Below are 21,346 nucleotides of genomic sequence, written 5' to 3'. Positions count from 1 at the left end.
GAGTGTTGCCTTGCTTCACAAGATAAGAGCAGAAGGAGGACAGAATCAAAGTGTGATCACCTCGTCTTATTAAGAAACGACCAGCACTTGAGAGGCCGAGGCAGGAGGATTGGTGGAAGTTTGAGGCCAGTCTGGGCTGCATAGTGAGTTCAAAGCCCGCCTGCATTACACAGTGAGATCCCGTCTCAGAAAATTGAAGAAAAAAATCAGCAATGGAGCTAAATTTGCTAAGTGACTCAGTACATGGGACAAGAAGGGAGACACAGAGGACTTTAAGGTGTCTCTGAATAGGCCAGGTGCTGGACTAAACATTTTGTGCATCTTAGCTCAGCCTGACAGTCATGCCGTGGTTGGCTTTGTAAATTTTGGATTCTCTTTGCTGTCTTTGCTGCATACAGCTGTGGGCACCACCCGGTGGCGCCTGATGCAGAGTGAACACTTATGTGGTCATCCAGTGTGTGAATCAAGATCAGAAGGGCTAAGTTTCGACCCAGCCTCTCTGCATGTTGATTTTCAACTTTTCCTTCCTGGGACCAGGTTTTTGAGAGGCCAGGAGGACTTAGCTGTCTGCACTCTCTGAGTGGCCGAGGAGGCCTCTTTGGTCAAGATTCCCCAGTTCCTTGGGCCTTGCCTGATGGGTGCCCATGATTGGAAACAGACTTGAAGCGAAGCCTCCGAGCACTGGCCCTCCATGAAGTTTAAAGCAAGTCCTCAGTCACGAAGTGTGGAGTTTGAACCCTGACCGCCTGGCTTCTTAGCTGTGTGATGTGGAGCAAGGCTCGGGTTTCCCAGGGTAGCAGTGGGCGCACCACACCGAGGCCCAGAGCTTCCTCTCAGCGTTAGGAACAGAGTGGGAAATCCTGGCCCCTGGCTCCTGAGCACAGCCAGAAACCTGTGCTCCACTGAAGGAAGAGCGAATTCCTGACCTTCTCTTCTTTTAACCTTCTTGTTAATCAGCACATATGGGATGCTAATTTTTCAGGCTGTTTCTTTTCTCTCCTCTTAGTTTGGTTCTCCTCAATAAACTCTATATTTGACCTAACATTTAGGAAGATTGTACTTAGGTTAGATATTGGTAATCTCTCTTTCTACCTGTTTCTCCATGTCTGACTGTCTGTCTATCATGCCCTTATCTGTTTTGGGGTTTTTCAGACAGAGTCTCGCTATATAGTCCAGGTTCATCTTGAACTCACAGTGTAGCCCAGGTTGGCCTTGAGCTCTCATGATCCTCCTGCTTCAGCCTCCCAGGCATCGGGATTACAGTCACGTGCCACCAGGCCTGGTATCAACTTTTACACTTTAGTTATAATATTTCCTCACTCCCTCCAGAAAGGGATCCCCACACAGCAAAAGGTTTTAGGGGGCTGTAAAAGCACCTGGATTCTTCAAGAAAATTCGTATCTGCTCACATTCTGCACCAATACCGAACGCTGTTCTTTTGCATGACCTCTTGAAGTTTGGATAAGGGTCCTCTCTTGGAGTCCAAGACAGTTGTTACATAGAAGCCTAAAACTGGTTATTTTGATTCCACATGGTAACAGGAGTGGTGAAGAAGACAGGGTGCAGGGTCCCTCCTGAAAGATAGGGCTCAAGTTCCTCCTCTCGTAATAAATAGCAGGGAATCAATTTATTCTTTAAGCTTCATTTTCCTCTTTTATTTATTTATAAGTTTTGCTTTTTTGGAGACAAGGTCTTGCTGTGTAGTTCAGGCTGGCCTTGAACTCACTACGTAGCCCAGGTTGGCCTCAAATGCCAGCGATCCTCCTGCCTCAGCCTCTTGAGTACTAAGATTACAGATGTGTGCCACCGCACCTGGCTTCTCTTTCTCACTTTTATGGCTCATTATCTGGCCTGAATTTTCACTGCAAAATGAGTATGGGCCAGTGTTAAACGTTTAAGCTACGAAAGGATTCAATGTGCTTAAGCCGAGCACCGTAACTCTGCTGAACTGTGGGGTGCGAGTTCCCCAAGGCAAGAGCACGCTGCTCCCTAGCTTTGAGGCACCGAGGTGACTCCTCACCCAGTTCTCTTCTCAGAGGGTTGAAAGTTAGTCAGCTGCAGGTGTTCCCGTCCTCACTTACGGTGACAGATCAGAAGCTGCTGGCGGCTGACTTCAGAAGACCCCTAGTAAGTACAGAACCCAAATACAGACAGGGCTAACACCAGGGAAACGCCAGATGCTAGCTGGGTCTCAGCCGGCAGACAAGTGCAAGTCCGAGATCTGCCTCACACACGATGTGAAACGCAGCCGTCCAAGGCCCCAGGGTGCTCCTTTGCTCCAGGGTGCACCCTGGCCCTGAGCCCCCTGGTCTCTGGCGCTGTCTGATCTTGTCTGTCTTTATTTCCCACGACCAGGCCGCTGTCCTTTCCTGTTCTGACCCGTGCTACCTCCTGCTCCCCCCACCTTGCTGGGATTTTAATCTCTGTGGACCCTTAAGTGAGTAACCTCACATTCTGTACTTCTAGCCCTGAATCTTGTTCTGAACAGTAGCCCTGCCTTTGAAGACAGCCTCCCCACTGCATCTGAGGGCCCGAGTCCCCCACCCTTCTCAGCGACACTGCAGTCAAGTCCTTTGGCTTAAAGCTCTGTAAACCAGTGTCTCTCTTATGACTGTGTCCATGCTGAGATGGAACTGCCTGTTTAGAATATTCTGTTGGTAAAGGTAACAACTTATGAGGTGTGAACAAAATCTATGGGGGATATTTTAAAAAAGTATTACAATAAAGGACATATTGCTATGAATCCCTCAAAATCCTCCCCGGCTTTGCACACACTCATCCCACCGTCCTCGCCCCTTCCTGCAGCAGCTCTGGAGTCCTCTGTCCTGAGGGTCTTTAGCTGCGCTGTCCTGGCTGCCTCCATGTCCTGAATGGATTCAAAACGTCTCCCTTTCATGGTCATTGTGACTTTGGGGACGAGCCAGAAGTCACACGGTGCCAGATCCAGTGACGAAGGTGGATGAGGACACAGTGTTGTGTTTTTATGAGCTGCCTTTCATTGGATGGGCCTGGGCAGCAGTCACTGTGTTTTAACCACACCTGGTGAAGACCCTCAGGACAGAGGACTCCAGAGCTGCTGCAGAAGGTGGCCAGGATGATGGGATGAGAGTGTGCAAAGTGAGGAGGAGGATTTTGACAGGGACTCATGGCCATGTATCTTACTGTAATAAATTTTTTTGCATTTCATCACCATGTTTTTTGATCAGTACTGTATTCTGGTGCTGAAGTCTGATTTCTTCCAACGAATACGATGTCCTGAGTGCACAAGGGTGACTGAAGCCTGTCTCTGGCTTCCATCCACGGCGTCCCCACTGGTCTGTGGGTTCTCCCCTGCTCAGCCCTCACCCTCAGCCCATATTTGAGCAGGGCCTGGCCAGGTTGACCGTGCAGTCTCTAGTCGGCTGGGTCACAGAGCCTCCCAGGGCCAACCTGATCATCTCGGTTTTGAACATAAAATTGTGATGCGCTTGAGAGGGGCTACTCAGCCAGTCCGAGTCAGTGTCCATTGATTTCGCCAGACCTATCAACAGTGCTGGTATGGTCTATGAATATCAATTTGAAAAGGAAGAAGAGCAGATGAAGAAGTAGGGATGTAGAGTTGGAAAGAGAGTTTGTGTTTCCCCCGTGTTATCTGGGAGACCCAGGAGCAGAAGTTTCGGGTATAAGGTGACAGGTCACGAGACAGAGACAGGCACAAGTGATCCCCTGGCACCTAGGTCTCCAGCACAAAGGTGAAAGTAAATAGAAGGCAAAATAGAAGGGAATCTGAATAAGGAGGGACAATCCCACCTGCACAGTGCTGAAGGTTTGTATTTAGAGAAATTGAACCAATACACAGACAGAGAAAAGCCTTCACAGCCTTCCCCGTCCAAATGCTGCCTTTTGTGGCATGGTTTGCTGACCTGGATACCAAAGGAGGAGGGCAACTGAAAGAAATCTGTATAATTTTTATCCATGAAATGCCAAGGAGGAAATGGAAGAGGGGAGGGAGGCAGGTGGTCTAGAAACTTCAGAGAAAATTCAGAAATGAATCAGAAGTGTGATTTTCAGCAGAGTCGCTGCCAAAGTAAGTAAGAAGCAAGGATAACACAGTTTCCTGTAAAATTTCTGCTGCGTCTCAAAGTGTAATTCCCCCCTTGGCACCTCCAAGAGAATCCTTTCAACAAGCAAAGCATTTATCAAAGCTTTTCCTGAGCACAGGGCTGAGTAGTATAATGGTTAGATACACTGTTGGTTTGGAGGTGGGCTGGCAGGCAACGTGACATAAGGCTTCATAGCTGTGTGACCTTGGGTAAGTGTCCTGATTTGGATAAACGTCCCCTAAAGGCTTTGCGAGATGTAATTACAAATATGGTGACTGCTGCAGCCGAGCGCCACCCACCAGAAAGGCAGCTCATAAACACATGACGCTGTGACCTCGTCCACCTTAGTCACCGGATCTGGCACCCTGTGACTCTGGCTCTTCCCCAAAGTCACAATGACCAGGAAAGGGAGACGTTTTGAGTCCATTCAGGACATTGAGGCAGCTGGGACAGCGCAGCCAAAGACCCTCAGGAGCGAGGACTCCAGAGCTGCTGCAGAAAGTGGCAAGGACGATGGGATGAGTGTGTGCAAAGCAAAGCAAAGGGGAAGATTTTGAGAGGAGGGATTAATAGCAACATGTTTTTTCCTGTGATAATTTTATTAAAAATGTGAATATTCACATATATGTGGATCACACTTTGCACTAATTCACTAGTGTGGGAAGACCCAGAGCTCTCTGCAAAGCTGCCAGAGTGGAGCCTGGATAAAATTCCCAGCCTCCTAGGGAGATGAAGGTCAGACTGGAACTTCTGACCACTGGGCCAAATTCTATCATTTTATTTGGAAGATGGGTATTAGTTTCCTATTCTGCAGTGGGCTTATTCGCATTCATATTAAGAAGTAAAGATTCTAATTAAGTCATCAATCATGAGACAGCAACAGAGAAACATGGATTTGATATGGATAGCATTCAAGTTTCATGACACAGTGAGGTTTTTCAAGTGTTTGAGCTCAGCACTTGTGGAGATTCTGCCCAGACGGGGACACTTTACCTTCAGATCTGTACACACAGAGAGAAGAAGAGGTGATTTTCCTCCCCACCCTTTCTCTGCATTGTTTCTGCAGTTTCTAACCCTTCCTCCCTTTCTCCTTCTTACGAGCTTTTCTTATCACTTATTAGGCTCCATTTTCAACTTCCATTATAATGTATTTCAAAGGTACAAAATGTCAAAACACCAGCACAGGACAAAATTGGCAAATTATTGCCCCTTGCCTGTTTTTAGAAACAAAGTTAAAAATAGCTTTACTAAGATATGATTTTTTGAGCACTGGGGATGGAACCCAGGGCCTTCACACAGAGCTACATCCCCAGCACCTTTTCTTTTTTATTTCGAGACAGAGTCTCACTAAGTTCCCTGGGTGGGACTCAAACTTGAGTTCCTCCGGTTTCAGCTTCCCAGAGCTGGGATAATAAACATGCATCCCCGTGCCCTGCTAAGATATGATTTAATAGACCATGAAACTTCATCTTTGTCAAACATACAATTCAGAAATTTTAAGCATATTTATAGAATTGTGCAAACTTCATTACTGTAGTACAATTTTGTCTCCTCCAAAGAATCCTCATTCCCATTAGTAAGCACCCCATTCCCTCTGCCTAGGCAACCACTAACCTATTTTCTGTCTCCATGAATTTTTCTATTCTGAACATTTCAAATATATTGATTGTGTATGTTATCACATGTCTGGTTTCTTTTACAAATAATATTTTGCAGTTCCTGTGTGTTGCAGCATTAATCAGTAGTCCACTCCTTTTTATTGTTGAGTAATATTCCATTTATAAATCTGTCACATTTTGTATATTTATTAATCATCTCATAGATGTCAGGATTGTTTCTACCTTTTGGCTATTATGAATAATGGTACTATGAATATTCATGTACACATTTTTATGGGGATATGTTTCATTTATCTTAGGTATATATTCATGAGTGGAATTGCTGTGTCATGTGACAACTCTATGTCTAATATTTTAAGGGACTGCCAAATTGTTTTTCAAAGTGACCATACTATTTTACCAAACTACCAGCAATGAATTAGGGTGCAGTTTTTCTACATCCTTCCCCAAACTTTTTTAAAAATTTTGATTTGTAATGTTGTTGTGAGCTGATATTTTGTCTCTTCTTTATTTTAGCCATTTCTGTGGGCACAAAGTAACATCTCATTGTATGATTACTGATTGGCCTGACTTTATGTACTAATGATGATGAACATTTTTATGTGCTGATTGGCTTTCTGTATGTCCTCTTTCACGGACTTTGTAGGAAAATGGGTGCACCTCGAGACCATAAGGTTTAATGAAGTAAATCAGACACACAGGCTTAAATATCATATAGTTACTCTTGTATGAGAAATCCAAAGTATAAATGGAGGCAAAATAGAAGATAAGAGGAAGTAGGTGAGCGATCTTTCTTGAATGAGAAGGGGATCAAGATATGGAAGGAGGGGAGGGAGGGGAGGGAAAAGAAGATGCGTTATGTATGTGTGCCAGCACCGCACAAGGAATGTGATCTTTGGGTATTGCAAACAAGTGCAATAAAATAAATAAAATTAATAAAAAATAATAAGAAGAGATGCCTATTCAAATCCTTTGTCCTTTTTAAAAATTGGACTATTTGGGCCGGGGATTTAGCTCAGTGGTTCTGCCGCCTGCCTCGCAAGCGCAAGGATCCGAGTTCGATCCCCAGTACCAAAAAAAAAAAAATTGGACTATTTGTTTTGTTTTGTTGATGTGTTTAAAATATATATTCTGGATACTAGTCCTTTCTCAATATGTGATTTGCAAATAATTTATCCAATTCTGTGGGTTTATATTCATTTCTATGCTGATGTTCTTTGAAACATAAAGTGTTATAAATTCCAATTTACTTGTTTGTTTTCTTTTGTCATGCCTTTTGTTTGTGTTGTTTTGTTTTGAGGATGGAATACAGGGCTTTGTACATGCTAGGCAAGTGCTCTACCACTGAGCCACACTTCAACCCTCACCTGTGTTCTTGGTGTTACAGATAAGGAAGTATTGCCTAACCCAAGGTGCAAAGATTTACTCTAATGGCTTCTTCCAATAGTTCTACAGCAGGGCTTCCCAGCCTGTAGGCCAAGGACCAATCAGATCTGTGGCCCCTTAGGAATCAGGTCACACAGGAGGTGAGCGAGGGAAGCTTTCTCTGTGCCTCCAGCCTCTCTGCATCTCACCGTCACTGCCTGGGCTCCCCTCCTGTCAGATCACGGGCATCAGGTTCTCATGGGAGCGCAAACCCTACTGTGAACTGTTCATGCAGAGAGAAGAAAGAATACAGAGAGTAAAACATCCCTGAGTAATTACTTCATGTGCGACCTGGGCTGTCCTGAGAAGAAGGAAAGGACTAATCACAGAGCACCTGGCGTTTGTAGGGGGCATTTAACTCTTCCAAGCGCTGCACTGTAATCGGAGGAGGTGGTGCCCATGTCGAGAAAAAGGTTATCACTTAATTTCCCGCAATCTAATTACTCATGTGCTTTGTGCACCTGGTGGGAATTATATTTAACAGTATATGCAAATACTTCTTGCCCAAAAGGGCTCACATTTTCCTCGTTACTTTCTCCAATTTCTTTTCTTTGGGCTTTATGAGCCACTTTCTCTGCATTTTGGTAATACTAGCACTTCTGCTAGTGACATCCTCATGTAGAGTTAGCTTGGAGGCAGGAAACAAAATGTACATGTGTTTGTAAATGGGACCAAAGTTTTGAAAAATCAGTTCTTAACATGAAAAACCAAAACAGAAGATTTTATAAGCAGAGTCACAGGAGCCTATGCTGATCAATCCTTGGACTATCCTAGGTTGATTGGTATTATATTTGTAATTGATACATTCAAAAATTTGATGAGGCCTGGTTTTCAGTACTGTTTTTCCTGATAAGAGGTATTTTTACGAATTCTCTGAGTCATGGATGAAGGAGTGGCTCTTAGATTTGTGTTTTTTTGTTTGTTTGTTTTTATTTTGTTTTTTGAGGCTGAGTCTTGTTATGTAGTCCAGGCTGGCCTTGAACTTGTGGCAGTCTTCCTGCTTCAGCCTCCTGAGTGCTAGGATTGGCCTAGATTTTTGTTTTTATTCTTTTTTTTTGTACCAGGGATTGAACTCAGTACTTGTGCTTGCAAGGCAGGTGACGGCACCACTGAGCTAAATCTCAGGCCCTGTTTTTATTCTTTCTGGAAGCCTCCTACTTCCATTATGCAGTTGTAAACTGCCCAGGGTCATTTGGCGGGAAAGGGTGTAGAATGTGCTACCTTGAAAGAGAGGATTTTGTCTCTTGCTCCATCCTGGCTCAGGAGGTCCCTGGCATGGCGGAAGGCTGGCAGATCTGGCTGGTTTTCCTGGGCAGTGGGAGTAACCTAAGAGTCAGCATTCGGAACCTCGTGTGTCCAGAGAGGAGCTAATGGGGGGACGTTCTCAGAGCACTGGCTCCCCGGAAACCCTGGAAGGGGACTGATGGATCCTTTAAAGAAATATGAGCTTCCTTCTCTGTTATGGGTTGAATTATGCCCCTCCAAGGTATGTTGAAGTCCTAAGTCCCATACCTGTGGTGTGATCTTATTTGGACCCCAGGTCTTTGCGGGTGGAATCTGGTTGCACTGAATTACATCATACTAAACGGAAGCTGATCCTGATCCAGTCTAAGTGCTGCCTTTGTAGGAAGAGGAGGAGAGAGCCAGACAGAGAAAGGAGACAGAGGCAGGATGATGTGTCTACAAGCCAAGGGACACTGAGGATTGTGGCAAACCATCAGGAGCTAAACAGGGCCTGGCACTCAACCAACCCTGAAGACACCTGGAGGTGGGACGCTTACCACCCAGAACTGCGGGGAAGGCGTGTATGATGTTTTAAGCCACCGGATCTGCGGTAACTCATCAGGGCAGCCCGAGGAGACTCAGACACGACATCCTGACTGCCAGAGGCTCCCTGGAACCCGAGAGTGCTGGGTGAACAGGTCGCAGACAGCGTCGTGGGGCCATCGTGCTGTTGCAGAAGGTGGCCGCTCCGAGGCAGGCACACTCAACTTCTGGTCTGGATCCGGGGTTTGGCGGTGTCTGTTGCTTTTGGTTTTCTCATCTCTATACTGCAGGTGCTGCTACCCTGGGGTTTCCTGGAGGAAGCTTTAGCACTCACTGGACCCGAGTGAGCTTGGCGCTGCCTGGCCCCCTCAGCTGGCGCTTATTCCCAGAGCCTTGGCCCTGGGTCCTCTCAGCGAAATCCTTTAGCATCAGTGTCTGCTTTTTCAAGTTCGCGTTGGCAGTTTTTGTCCTGAGTTGTGTTTATTTAAGGAACCATTTGGTTGGGTGAAACCTCACAGCATTTGGGTTTTGGCTCGATGCTTTGGAACACTCTTATGGGTATTTATAGCTAAAAATGTTTGCACGCCCCAAACCACATGATTTGATGTCTCCTGACACTTGGTTTGGTTTGGATCTTCGAGCCATGCTGCGGTGCACAGCAGAGGAAACTTTCTGATCCCGCTAGCTCGTCTCTGGAGCTATGTGGGCCTTGCTCCACTGCCCAGCTCAGCCTGTGGTCCCAGGCGAGTGATGCTGGAGACAGATTGTCACAGCGCAGGCGGACGCTGGGCCGCGCCAGGCTGGTCATGCTGGACAGACGTCGGCCTTTCCATGGGTTTACCTCAGATGCCTTCCAAGAGGGGAAAAAGTTGTTTTTCATATTTTCATCTTGGAAAGTCCTGAATACAGAAAAAAAAAAGCTTTTTTTTCTCTCTCCAGTTTCTTGTACGCACCTGTGTAGAAACAAGTCAGGATTAATGAAATTTGTCTTTTGAAAAAAAAAAAAAAAAACAAAAGAAAGGAAAGAAAAGAAATCATTGTATTCCTGGCCAATACCATGACCTTAATGTGCATTGCAGTGATTTCTCCAAAGCCAATGAAAAGAGTAGCTCACAAAACCCCATGTTTGCTAATGGAGAGCTGAAGCAAGGCCGGGGTAGATGGTGAGGCAGGAAATATTTGGAGAAATAAGAGCCAGCTTTTTATTCTTTTGTAGCCAGAAAGCAGAGCTGGAATTTTGCGGACCCAGCAGTTTTTGAGCCTCCCGCTCATTCTGCACAGATGGTTCTGGTTTAGGGCGAGGGCGCTTCACCCACTGGAGGGAGAGTGACCCGTCGAGTGGGCCTGAGGTGCCCGCGCTGCTGCCAAAGTTTACTTGGCTGCCGGGGAAAATGAGGACTCTGAGAAGAGGTCTGAAAGCCACCAATTAGGATGCAAAAATGGAATGGTTCGGTTCCTGTGCAGCACTGGAACCTGAACTTGCCTGCAGATCAGGTCACCTTGGGAATTCTCCGGAGGCTGCTCGCCGCCGGGCAGCCCCAGGTCGCTGGAGATCCGCCCCCCAGCAGGGGAAGGGGTATTGGGAGACTTCTGACCAAACATGCTGGAATTTGGTCTCTGCCTTGCAATTGAGAAATGAAAGGTATCACATCTAGACCCTCCATGTTAAGTCAAGAAAGAATGAAGCTGGGCCTGTGGCGGGTGCACATCTGTATTCACAGCATTTGGGTAGGCTGAGGCGGAAGGATCGCCAAGTTCACGGCCGGCTGAGGTGACTTGGGAGACTTTGGGAGAACCTGTCTCAAAATAATAAAACATTTAAAAAAGAAAGAATGGACATTTTTGTTCCACATGTGCAGCTCAGTACCCAGGCTGAGCAGGCAAACGCAGAGGCCAAAGCCATGCTGTGCTCTTGGGCATGCGGTGAAACTCCGTCCTTCCGAGTCTGGGGTCAGGCAGAAGTAAAGCCGGGAAGCACCCTGCCCATCACTGGCCCCTGCTGTTGACAGGATCGAAGCAGGGAGTAAGAAACGCCTGCCTGATCCTGCTGAGGGACTCAGTGGTAAAGGGCGAGTGCTGTGCACCCCAGGGCCACAGTGCGAGCTCAGTAAGAACTGGTTGTTACTCGCCACCACCTCAGCTCTTCCCCACCCTCTCCTCTTCAAGCTCCCAAAGGTCCTCTGCATCCCGGGGGTCCATCTTGAGCCACTCTGACCTGGAAGCCTCCCTCAGCTGCCCCCAACCTGCCCCCACCTGTCTTCCGTTACTATTTATTTATTCACAGTGTTGGGGATTGAACTCGGGGTCTTCCCACTGAGCTACCCCCACAGCCCTTTAAAGACGTTTTGTTTTGAATCAGAGTCTCCCCGAGTCACCGATTTGCCCAGGCTGGGCTCGAACTTGGGATCCTGCTGGCTCGGCCTCCCGGATCTCATTTCTTTACAGTCTCACAGTACTGGCCCTCAGTTCACACCCTTGATGCTGCTTTTCCAGGCACTCTGTGGGACAGTGGGAATCCCATGGTCTCTGTTCTTTTTCTCTGCATCTCTCCCACTCATGACTTGGAGGAGCACTGTAACATGCTTAGATCCAACTGGACAATTGTGACTTGGCCGCTCAGTAGCTGTGTGCACTGAGTTCATCATTTTGCTTCTTGAGCCTGTTTGTTTCCTCAGCTGCAGAAAAGAAGATCATGTCTACCTCGGAGGCTTATGGTATTAGATATTTTGTTTATTAAATGCCTAGTACAGGGCCAGGAATTCAGCTCAGTGGTTCCACCGCCTGCCTCACAAGCGCAAGGTCCTGAGTTTGATCCCTGGTACCAAAAACCAGAAAATGCCCGGTACAGGTTTCAGTGCATATGAGAGGCTGCACAAGTGTGGATGGTGATGACAATAAAAATGACAGTGATAATAATAATGGTGATGATTAGGAAGATTGACCCACATAGGAACCCTGTAAGGTGGCAGAGGCACTTAGTTCTGGACTAACAGAAGAGGAGATGCGCATTACAGACGTGGCAGATGCTTTTTGAGGTCATAGGGCATTCCAATGATGCTCCTTGTTCTTTTGATGGAGTTATTTGTCCTATTCCAAAGGTGGGAAAGGAGTTCCTGGAGACAGGATGTGAACAAGGATGTGAGGAAGGTTGATCAGAGTGGTTGTTTGGCAGTGCATGCCTGTAGTTGCAGCACTCTGAGAAGCTGAGGCAGGAAGATCACAGGTTTGAGCCCAGCGTGGGGAACTTGGTGACTTAGCAAGAGCTTGTCTAAAAGGCGAATTGACAGGGTTAAATGGATTGTTGGATGGAGAATGGATGAGAGGGGAAAAGATCTGGAACCTTCCCATGTCTTAATGACTTCTCCAAGCACATTTAAACCAGAGACTGGCTTAGTCTATTATGTAAAGTATGGGCCAGCTGGGATTATCATTATCTCCTTTGGAAGGAGTGGAGTTTCGGGAAGCCCAGCCTTTGGAGCCAGAAAAATGTGACTTTAGGTATTATTTCCATCACTGGGTGACCTCTCCAGACTAGTTTCTTCCTGTAAAATGCGGAGCTGAAGTTGACCTTGTCATGTCACGGTGTGGAGTGGGCTCAATGCAGAGTTGCCTCCTGCTGTTGGTGCCCATGACGTGACAGTTACCAGTTTGTACTTCCCGACTCTTCATTGAGGAGGGCACAGCTACTGAAGATGCAAAATAAAAGAGGATGTCACTGTGCAGCTGGCCTTCAAAGGACGCAAGAGTGGCACAGGGTGGCAGAACAAGGTCAGCTGCATGGCACGGTCAGTGAAAGTGAGTGGGTGTGCTCTGCAGGTGCTGGGTGTGAACAAAGGAAGCCGAGATCGTTCATCTGCATCTCCTGTACTCTGACCCACAGAGAGCCTCTGTGGGACCTCGCCTTGAGGTGACTTTGGTGCCACCTGACCACACAGCATCGACAACTGCAGTCTTAGATGGGGCTCTGGGACTCTTCTGAGGTCACTTTCTCAAGAGCTGCATTCCCATGTGGCCTATCCCGTGGACACTCAGAGTGGAGTCAAGGGAAATAGTTCGAGCATCAGAGTAGGCGAGGAGTTGCATCATGACAGCGCTCTACCTGCTGTTCGTTCATCGGTGTCCCAGGCCCTGATCCACAGACTGAGGGTCCACACACAGTATTAAAAAGGTAAAGATGCAGTCGCTTTCTATTTACTATGGCAGGGAATGTGCTAAAAGGACAGGAAGTGAGGAACAATGCAAATACACTTTACCATTTGAAAGTTCTATTTCAGGCTGCAGACTAAGTCTTCTGTGCCTGTATTTGCCCCTCACACAACTGAAGGTGGGTGACTCACCGTGAGGAACTGAATAGCATTTGCTGTCTCTCAAAACCTTTCATTGCTTGTCACTTTTCCAGGAAAAAAAAATCATTAAAAATAAATATTGATTTCAAATGCTACCCATCCACCCCTGCTGCATGTCTACCGTTTCTCTTCTGGGACATTTTCTGGCTGACAGACTCCAGACCCATAGCTGGTCTCTGGGTGCCAATGCTGGTGCTGGCCATGTGTCCACGTGGCCCTGGGCAGATGGTTTTCTGGTCAAGTGTAACTGAAATGTATTTTTGCAATAGTCTGGCGGATAACCCAGTCTCCACAAATGCATAGCACATCTCATAAAGAAACCATGCATATTGTATGAGCTCTGAATGGGGAAACAGATACTCAAAATACACCCTCAAAATAAAACCGAAACATTTCAAAACAACAGCAGTTGCAATGCCACCACTTTATTTATTTAATTTTCCCCCATCAAGATTGTAGAACACATTTTCACAGTTCCCAGGCAGAAATCTGAAAATCCTAGCAGCCCCAGTGAGCACTTGAAATGTGTCTTTCTTGCAGGTGGAGGAGAGCAGCAGGATGACCCTCTCCCATGGCCTTGCATGAAGTGGAAAGTTGTTTCTGCATCTGAAAGTCAGCAAAGATAGGAGCTGTGATAAAAAACACAGCAAATATTTAAATTTTAAAAATGTATTACAGTAAAAGACACATGACTGTAAATTTCCCTCACAATACTCCCACTTTCTTTAAACACACTCATCCCATTGTACTTGTTGTTTCCTGCAGCAGCTCTGGAGTCCTCTTTCCTGAGTGTCTTTATTAGATGTGATAAAAAATATGGTAACTGCTGCTTCTGAGTGCCATCCAATGGAAAGAGAGCTTATAATAACACAACACTGTGTCTTCATCCACCTTAGTCACCGGATCTGGCACCATGTGACTTCCTGCTCTTTCCCAAAGTCAAAATGATCATGAAAGGGAAATGCTTTGAATCCATTCGGGACATGGAGGCAGCCAGGACAGCACAGCTAAAGACCCTCAGGAAAGAGGACTCCAGAGCTGCTGCAGAAAGTGCAAGGACAATGGGATGAGTGTGTTCAGAGCCAGGGAAGGATCTTGAGGGGATTCATGGCAATGTGTCTTTACTATTATACATTTTTTTGAGACAGGGTCTCACTATGTAGTTCAGGCTGGCCTTGAACTCATTATGTAGCCCAGGTTGGCTTTAAACTTGCAGTGATTCTCCTGCCTCAGCCTCCCAAGTGCTGGGATCACAGGCATAAACCACCACACCTGGCTAGTGGTATACATTTTTAAAATTTAAACATTCACCATATTTTTTGTTATACCTTGTAGGAGCAAAATTGATGAGCAGGCTTGCAAAATGGCATGAGAAGACCTTAATTCTGAAGCCCCCATTTTGAAATGGATTCTCAAGTGTTGGGGGCCAAAGTACTCTCCCTGGTTTGGTGGTTTCCTTTTGCTTTGAGGAGGCACAGGGCAGCTGATGGGCAGCACCCAGCCCCGTCCCAAGGGCTGGGGCTCTGTGAACATTGGCTGGATGCCTGTCCCAGTCGATCCCTTTTCATTCTCCTTCCTCCTCCTCACTTTTCAACACATATTAGTATGCAAGTGAGAGTGACATTACATTAGGCATAACCTTTAATGTTCTCTGATTTATGAAAAAGGTAACATTTAAAAACTTGCTAGTTTCACGATTATTAGGGCTGTGCACATCTGTGCATTTTAGAGCCTAGCAACCCTTTCCTCCTTTTATGGTAGCAGCTACCTTTTTTTTGGAAATCGACCTTCCTTTCTCCTTTTCTGTGCTTCTGGTGACTCCCAGTCACCACGTCGGTAGGTGAGAGGTTCAGGACAGAATGATGTGAAAAGTGTGGAGTGCAAAATGTCCACAGGCCTTGGTACCTACTCGGATACAAAGATGAAGACAGGAAAGAGCCCAGAATGATGGTCAGGGTGGTGCAGTGGGTGACGTTCAGGGCGGTATCACTATCGAGGGCACCCGGACTCCAGAGCGGAGGCGGGCCACCACCCTGCAGGATCTGAGGTGCAAGTGGCTGCTTAGGGGAGGCTGCTGGGCACAGGGACCTGAGCATCTCCAGGTGCTGCTCTGTGTCATGCACACTGCCTTGCTCAATCTGCCCCTCCCTTTGTGTCATGGGCCTTTATAGCCATAAAAGGATGCCTGAGAAATTTACAAAGGATGGAAATTATGGGCTTACAGTTCTGGAGCCTGGGAAGTCCCAGGTTAAGGCACCAACATCCAGTATAGACCCATGCTGCATCCTAACATGACATCGATCAGCCTTCTCATTCCTGGGACACAATGCCTGTGACACCCACAACCTCAAGGAGGAGAGGTTTAACCTGGCTCATGATTTTGGGGGATTCAGTCCATGGTCGGCTGCTCCAAGACAGGATCATCATGGCGGAAGGGCATGGGGAAGCAGAGCTGCTCAGTTCATGGAAGCCAGGAAGCAGAGCAGGGGAACAGAGCCAGAGAGGAAGGGGCAGGGAACCAGATACGGACCCCAAGGTCACCCTCCATGTCCACCCAGACACCCCCAGGAGTGTGCTGCACTAACTCACGGGCAGATCCCAAGCCAATCAAGTTGATAAATTATGATGAATGGTCTTATGCAGGGCAGAGTGCAAGGGCAAGACAGTGCAAGGAGGTGGGGAGAGAAAGAAGGGGTGAGCTGAGTATTCATCCTCATGACCCACACACCTCTTAAAGGTCCTTCATCCCAGTAACATCACAGTGACAATAAAATGTCAGCCTGCGGTTGGGAGGAAACACTGAGCCATAGCCCTCTGGTTCACAGTCTTTGCAAGGCCTTGATGATGCCCTGAGGAACCCTGATTTCGCTCTCTTCTGTGTGTCCTTCATCTCCCACATAGAGGCAGGTGGTTTCCGGATGCCCTGGCTCCAGCTCTGCCTGCCATTCTGCTCTGTCCCAGTCCCTGTGCTCCCCGAGGTGGACAAGGTGGGCAGCTGCTCTCTGGGGCCTGGACAGCCAGTGGCTGTGTCTGGAGAGTGCCTGCTCCGGACACCCACTCTGTTCTTATCGGAAGCCATGCACCACCGACCTTCTGGGGAGGCAGAGGCTGGGCTGGTTAACGTCTGCCTCATCTGCCCTCTGTATGCTTGATGTCTGGTTCTGCAGTTGTGGTCACAGACCTGAAGAAAGTCACCTGCACGGAGAGTCTTGACTCTGGGCTACGGGCCTGCAACCACTGATTGCCAGGGCCCTGAGAGGAAGCCTCATCCTTCCCCTGGCCACCCTGTCCTGTGGTGTCAGTGAAGGCTGCAGCTGAGCTGGTCTTGGTCATGTCCACAGAAGCAAGAAAAATCCATCCTATAGGTGTTGAGGCATGAAATGCTTTATTTCTGGAGGATTTGTGCACACAGGTAATTCACATCAATTACCTAGCGTTCTCAGAGTATCAGATCCTTGTCTTACACATAGGCAGATGGAGATGAAGGACAGTAAGTAACTTCCTCGAGGTGGCTCAGTGGGAAGTGCTGGGCCAGCCCTGTGTCACCACTACCTCAAGCAGTCTCACCTTGTCCCTCCATCTCTGTGGCTGTGCTCCCAGCTTACTACATCTGCAGCTGGGCTGTCCAGATGTGTGGTGCTGCTAGAGTGCCTGCTGTCCTCTTCTTGGGGTCTGCTTTCTGCACTGGATCAAGTCACCTCCTTCTGTTGCAAGCCAAGTTCTTTCCTCTTCTTCCATAAAATGTCCCCTTTTTAAAAGAAAGGACAGGGGCTTCGTCTGACATCTGGGCTACCTTCCCAGGAGCTCAAATGATCCCAGCAAACTCTGGTGCCCTCTCTGGTGCCTTTCATCCCAGGGGTGCTTTCCTGTGGAGTGGCTTTGGAATAGGCAGAACTTAGTTCTATCTTTCTCTCTCACATTCACTATCTGTGTGACACCAGCCAAGTTACATAACCACTTGCTTTGGTTTGAACTGTTTTTTGGTGGTGGTACTGGAGATCGGACCTAAGATCTTTGGTGTCCAGGCTGTGTTCAACTTGTGATCCTCCTGACTCAGCCTCCCAGACTGCTGAGATTACAGTTGTGTGGCACCATTCCCAGCTTGGTGCTGTGGGAAGCCAGTGGAACCTTGGAGATACGAGGTTGTCTTAAAGTTGGGGGTCTTTGGGTCACTGGTGCTTTCCTTCGAAGGGGCTCACAGACCACAGTCTCTTCTTTCTCTTTTGCTTCCTGGCCACCAGGTGAGCACCACAGGCTTAAACCAACAGGATCTACTGATTATGGCCTGGAACCTCCAGGACTGTGAGCCAAAATGAACCTTTTCTCCTTATAAGCTGATTGCCGCAGGTATTTGTTATAGTGACAGGATGCTAACACACCATCCCAGACCTCAATGTCATCTGTAAAATATGGTGAAAACTGGTACCCGATCCCAGTAGATTCTTCTGAGGAGTATACCAGATAATGCCTTCCAAGAACTGTCATCGGTATTATAAGGTTAAATAGGAAGATTTAAAGAAAGAAAGAGAGTACAAAAAGCAAGCAGGAAATAATCACTCAAAAATACTATTTACTGAGCACCTAATGTGTGCTGGGCACTATCTGAAGTGCTGAAGACACAGCAGCACATAATGCAAGCTTACTTGTCCTCGAGGATGTCACTTCTGAGGAGGGAGACAGGAAACAAGGTATCACACACTGTCAGGGGATGATAAATGAAATGCAGGAAAAGTTAAGGTGGAGATGTTGAGGGCTGGAAGCTTGTCTTTTTTGCACAGGCTGGGTGAAGAATGTGGCCGAGGGAACGCCATCGAGTGACACTGGAAGAGCCAGGGAGAAGACTTCTGTCCTCCTGGATTGAGTGGGGTCCAGGCACAGGGAGAAGCCTGCGCCCAGCGAGGGAGGCTGGAAGGAGCTGCTCTTGCCGGAGCGGAGGCAGAGGGGCAGTGAGACTTCAGCAGAGTAGTTTGGAGAAAATTCCAGGCTAACAGAGTCATGGGAGAGAGGCAGGAAATTACGGCTGGGCCAAACCAGCAGGGTGGAACGTGTCAAAGATTCCTAAGACCCATGGCTAGCAGGTTGAGGGAGTTGTTTTCTAGAAAAAACCAGACAGGCACAGAACACCGACCCAGAATGACTCCAAGGCTCCTGAGCTCCGTACAGGGAACCAATCAGAGCACTCTGTTTCCAATCCCTCATTCAAATGTGGTGCTGTTTGCAGAGCCAATCAGAACATGCGCTTTTCAATCCCACATTTGCATGGAGGCACAGTCAGTCAAAAAACAGTGTTTCTGGTTCTTCATTTACATGTGGCAGGAAGCCAAGCAAGTTTTCTCTTAGCACTGTTTACACACGGTGTTACACCAAGAGTTTTCCATAGGACAAATGTCCTCTTCGCTTGCAAGAGGGGAAGCTGTCTTGGGACTCCTGGATGCTAAAGACCCCTTTCCCCTTTCCTGGGGGTGGCTCCACCTGCTCCCCCCTGTAGAGTGAACCTCTTTTCCACCTTCAATAAATGCACACCTCTGCTGCGTTTTCTGTGTGTCTTGTCCAGTTCTTTTTGTTCTGGGCACCAGTGGCCCTTAGGCCCCCCTTCTGGTAGCAGGAGCTGTGGAGGATGAGGACACGGAGCTTGCGGGCTCTGGAAGGACTCCGGCTCCTCTCTGCCTGCTGTGGGAAGTCCTAAGACAGCTCTGACCGAAAGGTGTCGAGGTGCTATGGCACCACGGCATCTCTTGAGGGGAAGGGTTGTGGCTGGTGGGTGAGATGGGCAGACAAAGGCGGAGTTGGAGCTAGTAGGCCAGAGGCTTGACTTAGAGAAAGAGAAAGGGGGACTGGGTATATTTTGATGCCCAAACTGGCAGGATTTGCTGATGCATTGAACAAGACACGAGAAAAACAAAGGCATCAGGGTCTTTTAAAAGTTTAAATCCTACAAAGATGAAGCTTTGGGTTACCTAGAGGTGACCAGCGGAGGAGGACAGCTAGAATCTATGCTGAATGTGATGGTTCATTTTCTGTGCCTGGTTCATTTCCTAAACCATGGTATCCAGAAAGTTTGTCAAATACTCATCTAGCTGTTGCCATGAACATATTTCTTAGATGAGATCAGATCACCCTCTATACCGCAGGTGGGTCTCCCCTAATCAGTTGAAGACCTTAGACAACAAAGAGTGCCCTCCCTCAGGAAGGGGGGGAGAGGTTATCATAGATGCCTTGGGACTCAGGTTTCAACAGCAGTCCTTCCGGGGCCTCCAGCCTGGTGGCTCACCCTGTAGAGTTTGGACTTGCCAGGCTCTGTAATTGCAAGAACTAATTTCTTCTGAAAATAAATCATGTGTGTATGTGTAGGTGTATCTATATTTATGTATGACCAGGGCAGGTGAGCTGGGAGGACGCAGTGACCCACAGCTGCTGCTGGGGACTAGCTGTGGGGTCACAACTCACCTCGCTAGAAATTGCCCTTGGCCTCGGTCACAGTTTTGTCCCCTCCAGAAGTGACCAACTTGTGCAGGGACACAAGGACCAGGCCCTGGCCCTCAGCTGGGATGCTAGGGAGGGCCATCCTGACCTGGGGCCCTGGAGAAGGTCCAACCAGGGCTCAGGGACAGCGTGTGCTGAACCTGCCCTCCCGAGCTCCCCCCATGCCTCTCCCCCTTCAGAGTCCAGCTCCAGGGACCCCAGGCCAGCACAGCGAGTTGTCTGTGTGTTACCTGGGACCAGGCTTGACTTCGGACTGTCAGAGGCTGCACCAGGAAACCGTTTCCAACTGTGTTCCCTTTTCCTGCTGAACCTTTTATTTCAGTGTTTGGTAGCAACGTGCCCTGACACTTAGTTTTAAAAATTGTCAGCCTCGTAACTTGAATTCATTTTTTTCCACCTGGTTCTCCTGCCCTCCCCGACACATGCACACACACACACACACACGCACACGTGCTTGTGTACGCATTTACTTCAACAACCAACAAACAGCCACAACGGAAGAGCACGGTCATCCCCATCATGCTTGTGGACAAAGTTTACATGTGATGTTAGGATTCCCATGGCCCACATATACATGAAGAAATGCTCAGCGTCACTGGGCACTAGAGGTGTGCAAATGGAAACAACACTGAGATTCCATCTCACCCCAGAAAGAACGGCCATCATCAAAAAACAAATAATAAGTGCTGGAGAGGCTGCCAGGAAAAAGACCCATCTACATTGTTGGTGGGCATGTAGACTTGTGCAATCACAGTGGAGATCAGTATGGAGATTCTCAAAACACTAACAATAAAAATTCCAATTCACCCAGCTATTTCCCTTCTAGGTATCTTCCTGAGAGAATCGAAGACATCGTATTACAGGGATACTGGATACTCATGATTTTAACAGCACAACTCATAATAGCTAGATCTTAAAAGAAGCCTATATGTCTACCAACAAATGAATGGATAAAGACAGTATGGTATTTACACACAATGGAGTACTACTCTGTCATAAAAAGGATAAACTTGAGTTACTTGTGGGAAAATAGATGCACCTTGAGACTATAATATTAAGTGAAATAAATCAGACACAGAAGCTTAAATATCTATGGTTTCTCTTGTATAAGAAATTCAAAGTATAAATAAAGAGCAAAATAAAAAAATAGCTAACAGGAAACAGGGAGAAGGATCTTTTTCAAATGGGAAGGGAACCAAGGGATAGTTCAAGGTGGGATGGAAGGGAGGAGAAGAGGATGAGAAAAGAATTGAACTGTGTTGTGTATACACAATGACTGCCCACAAGGAATGTAATCACTATGCACTGCAAGCATGTACCGATAAAAAAATAAAAATGGAAAAACAAAAATGAAAAAACAATTATTTTTTTCTTTGTAATTGAACAGGAAGAGATGGAGAAGATATTACATCAAAGTTGCAAATCTTTTCTCTCTAGTGCAGGGGGAAAAAGTCCAGAAAGTTTATGGATAAATAACATTTCTTGCAGAAGATTCTAACTCATAATCGGCTCTAAATTTCATTTCTCCACTTTTTCTTAACTACTCAGGGATGTTTTGCAAATGTTAGAACCTTGAACTTGGTAACAGGAAGCAAACAAGTATTAACTGTTTGTCCCACTTTGA

This window comes from Heterocephalus glaber, unplaced genomic scaffold (genome assembly GCF_053883595.1).
Source record: "Heterocephalus glaber isolate CG9 unplaced genomic scaffold, H.glaber_assembly_v1.0 deba00001724, whole genome shotgun sequence".
NCBI lineage: Eukaryota > Metazoa > Chordata > Mammalia > Rodentia > Bathyergidae > Heterocephalus > Heterocephalus glaber.
This window is presented reverse-complemented; position numbering follows the sequence as displayed.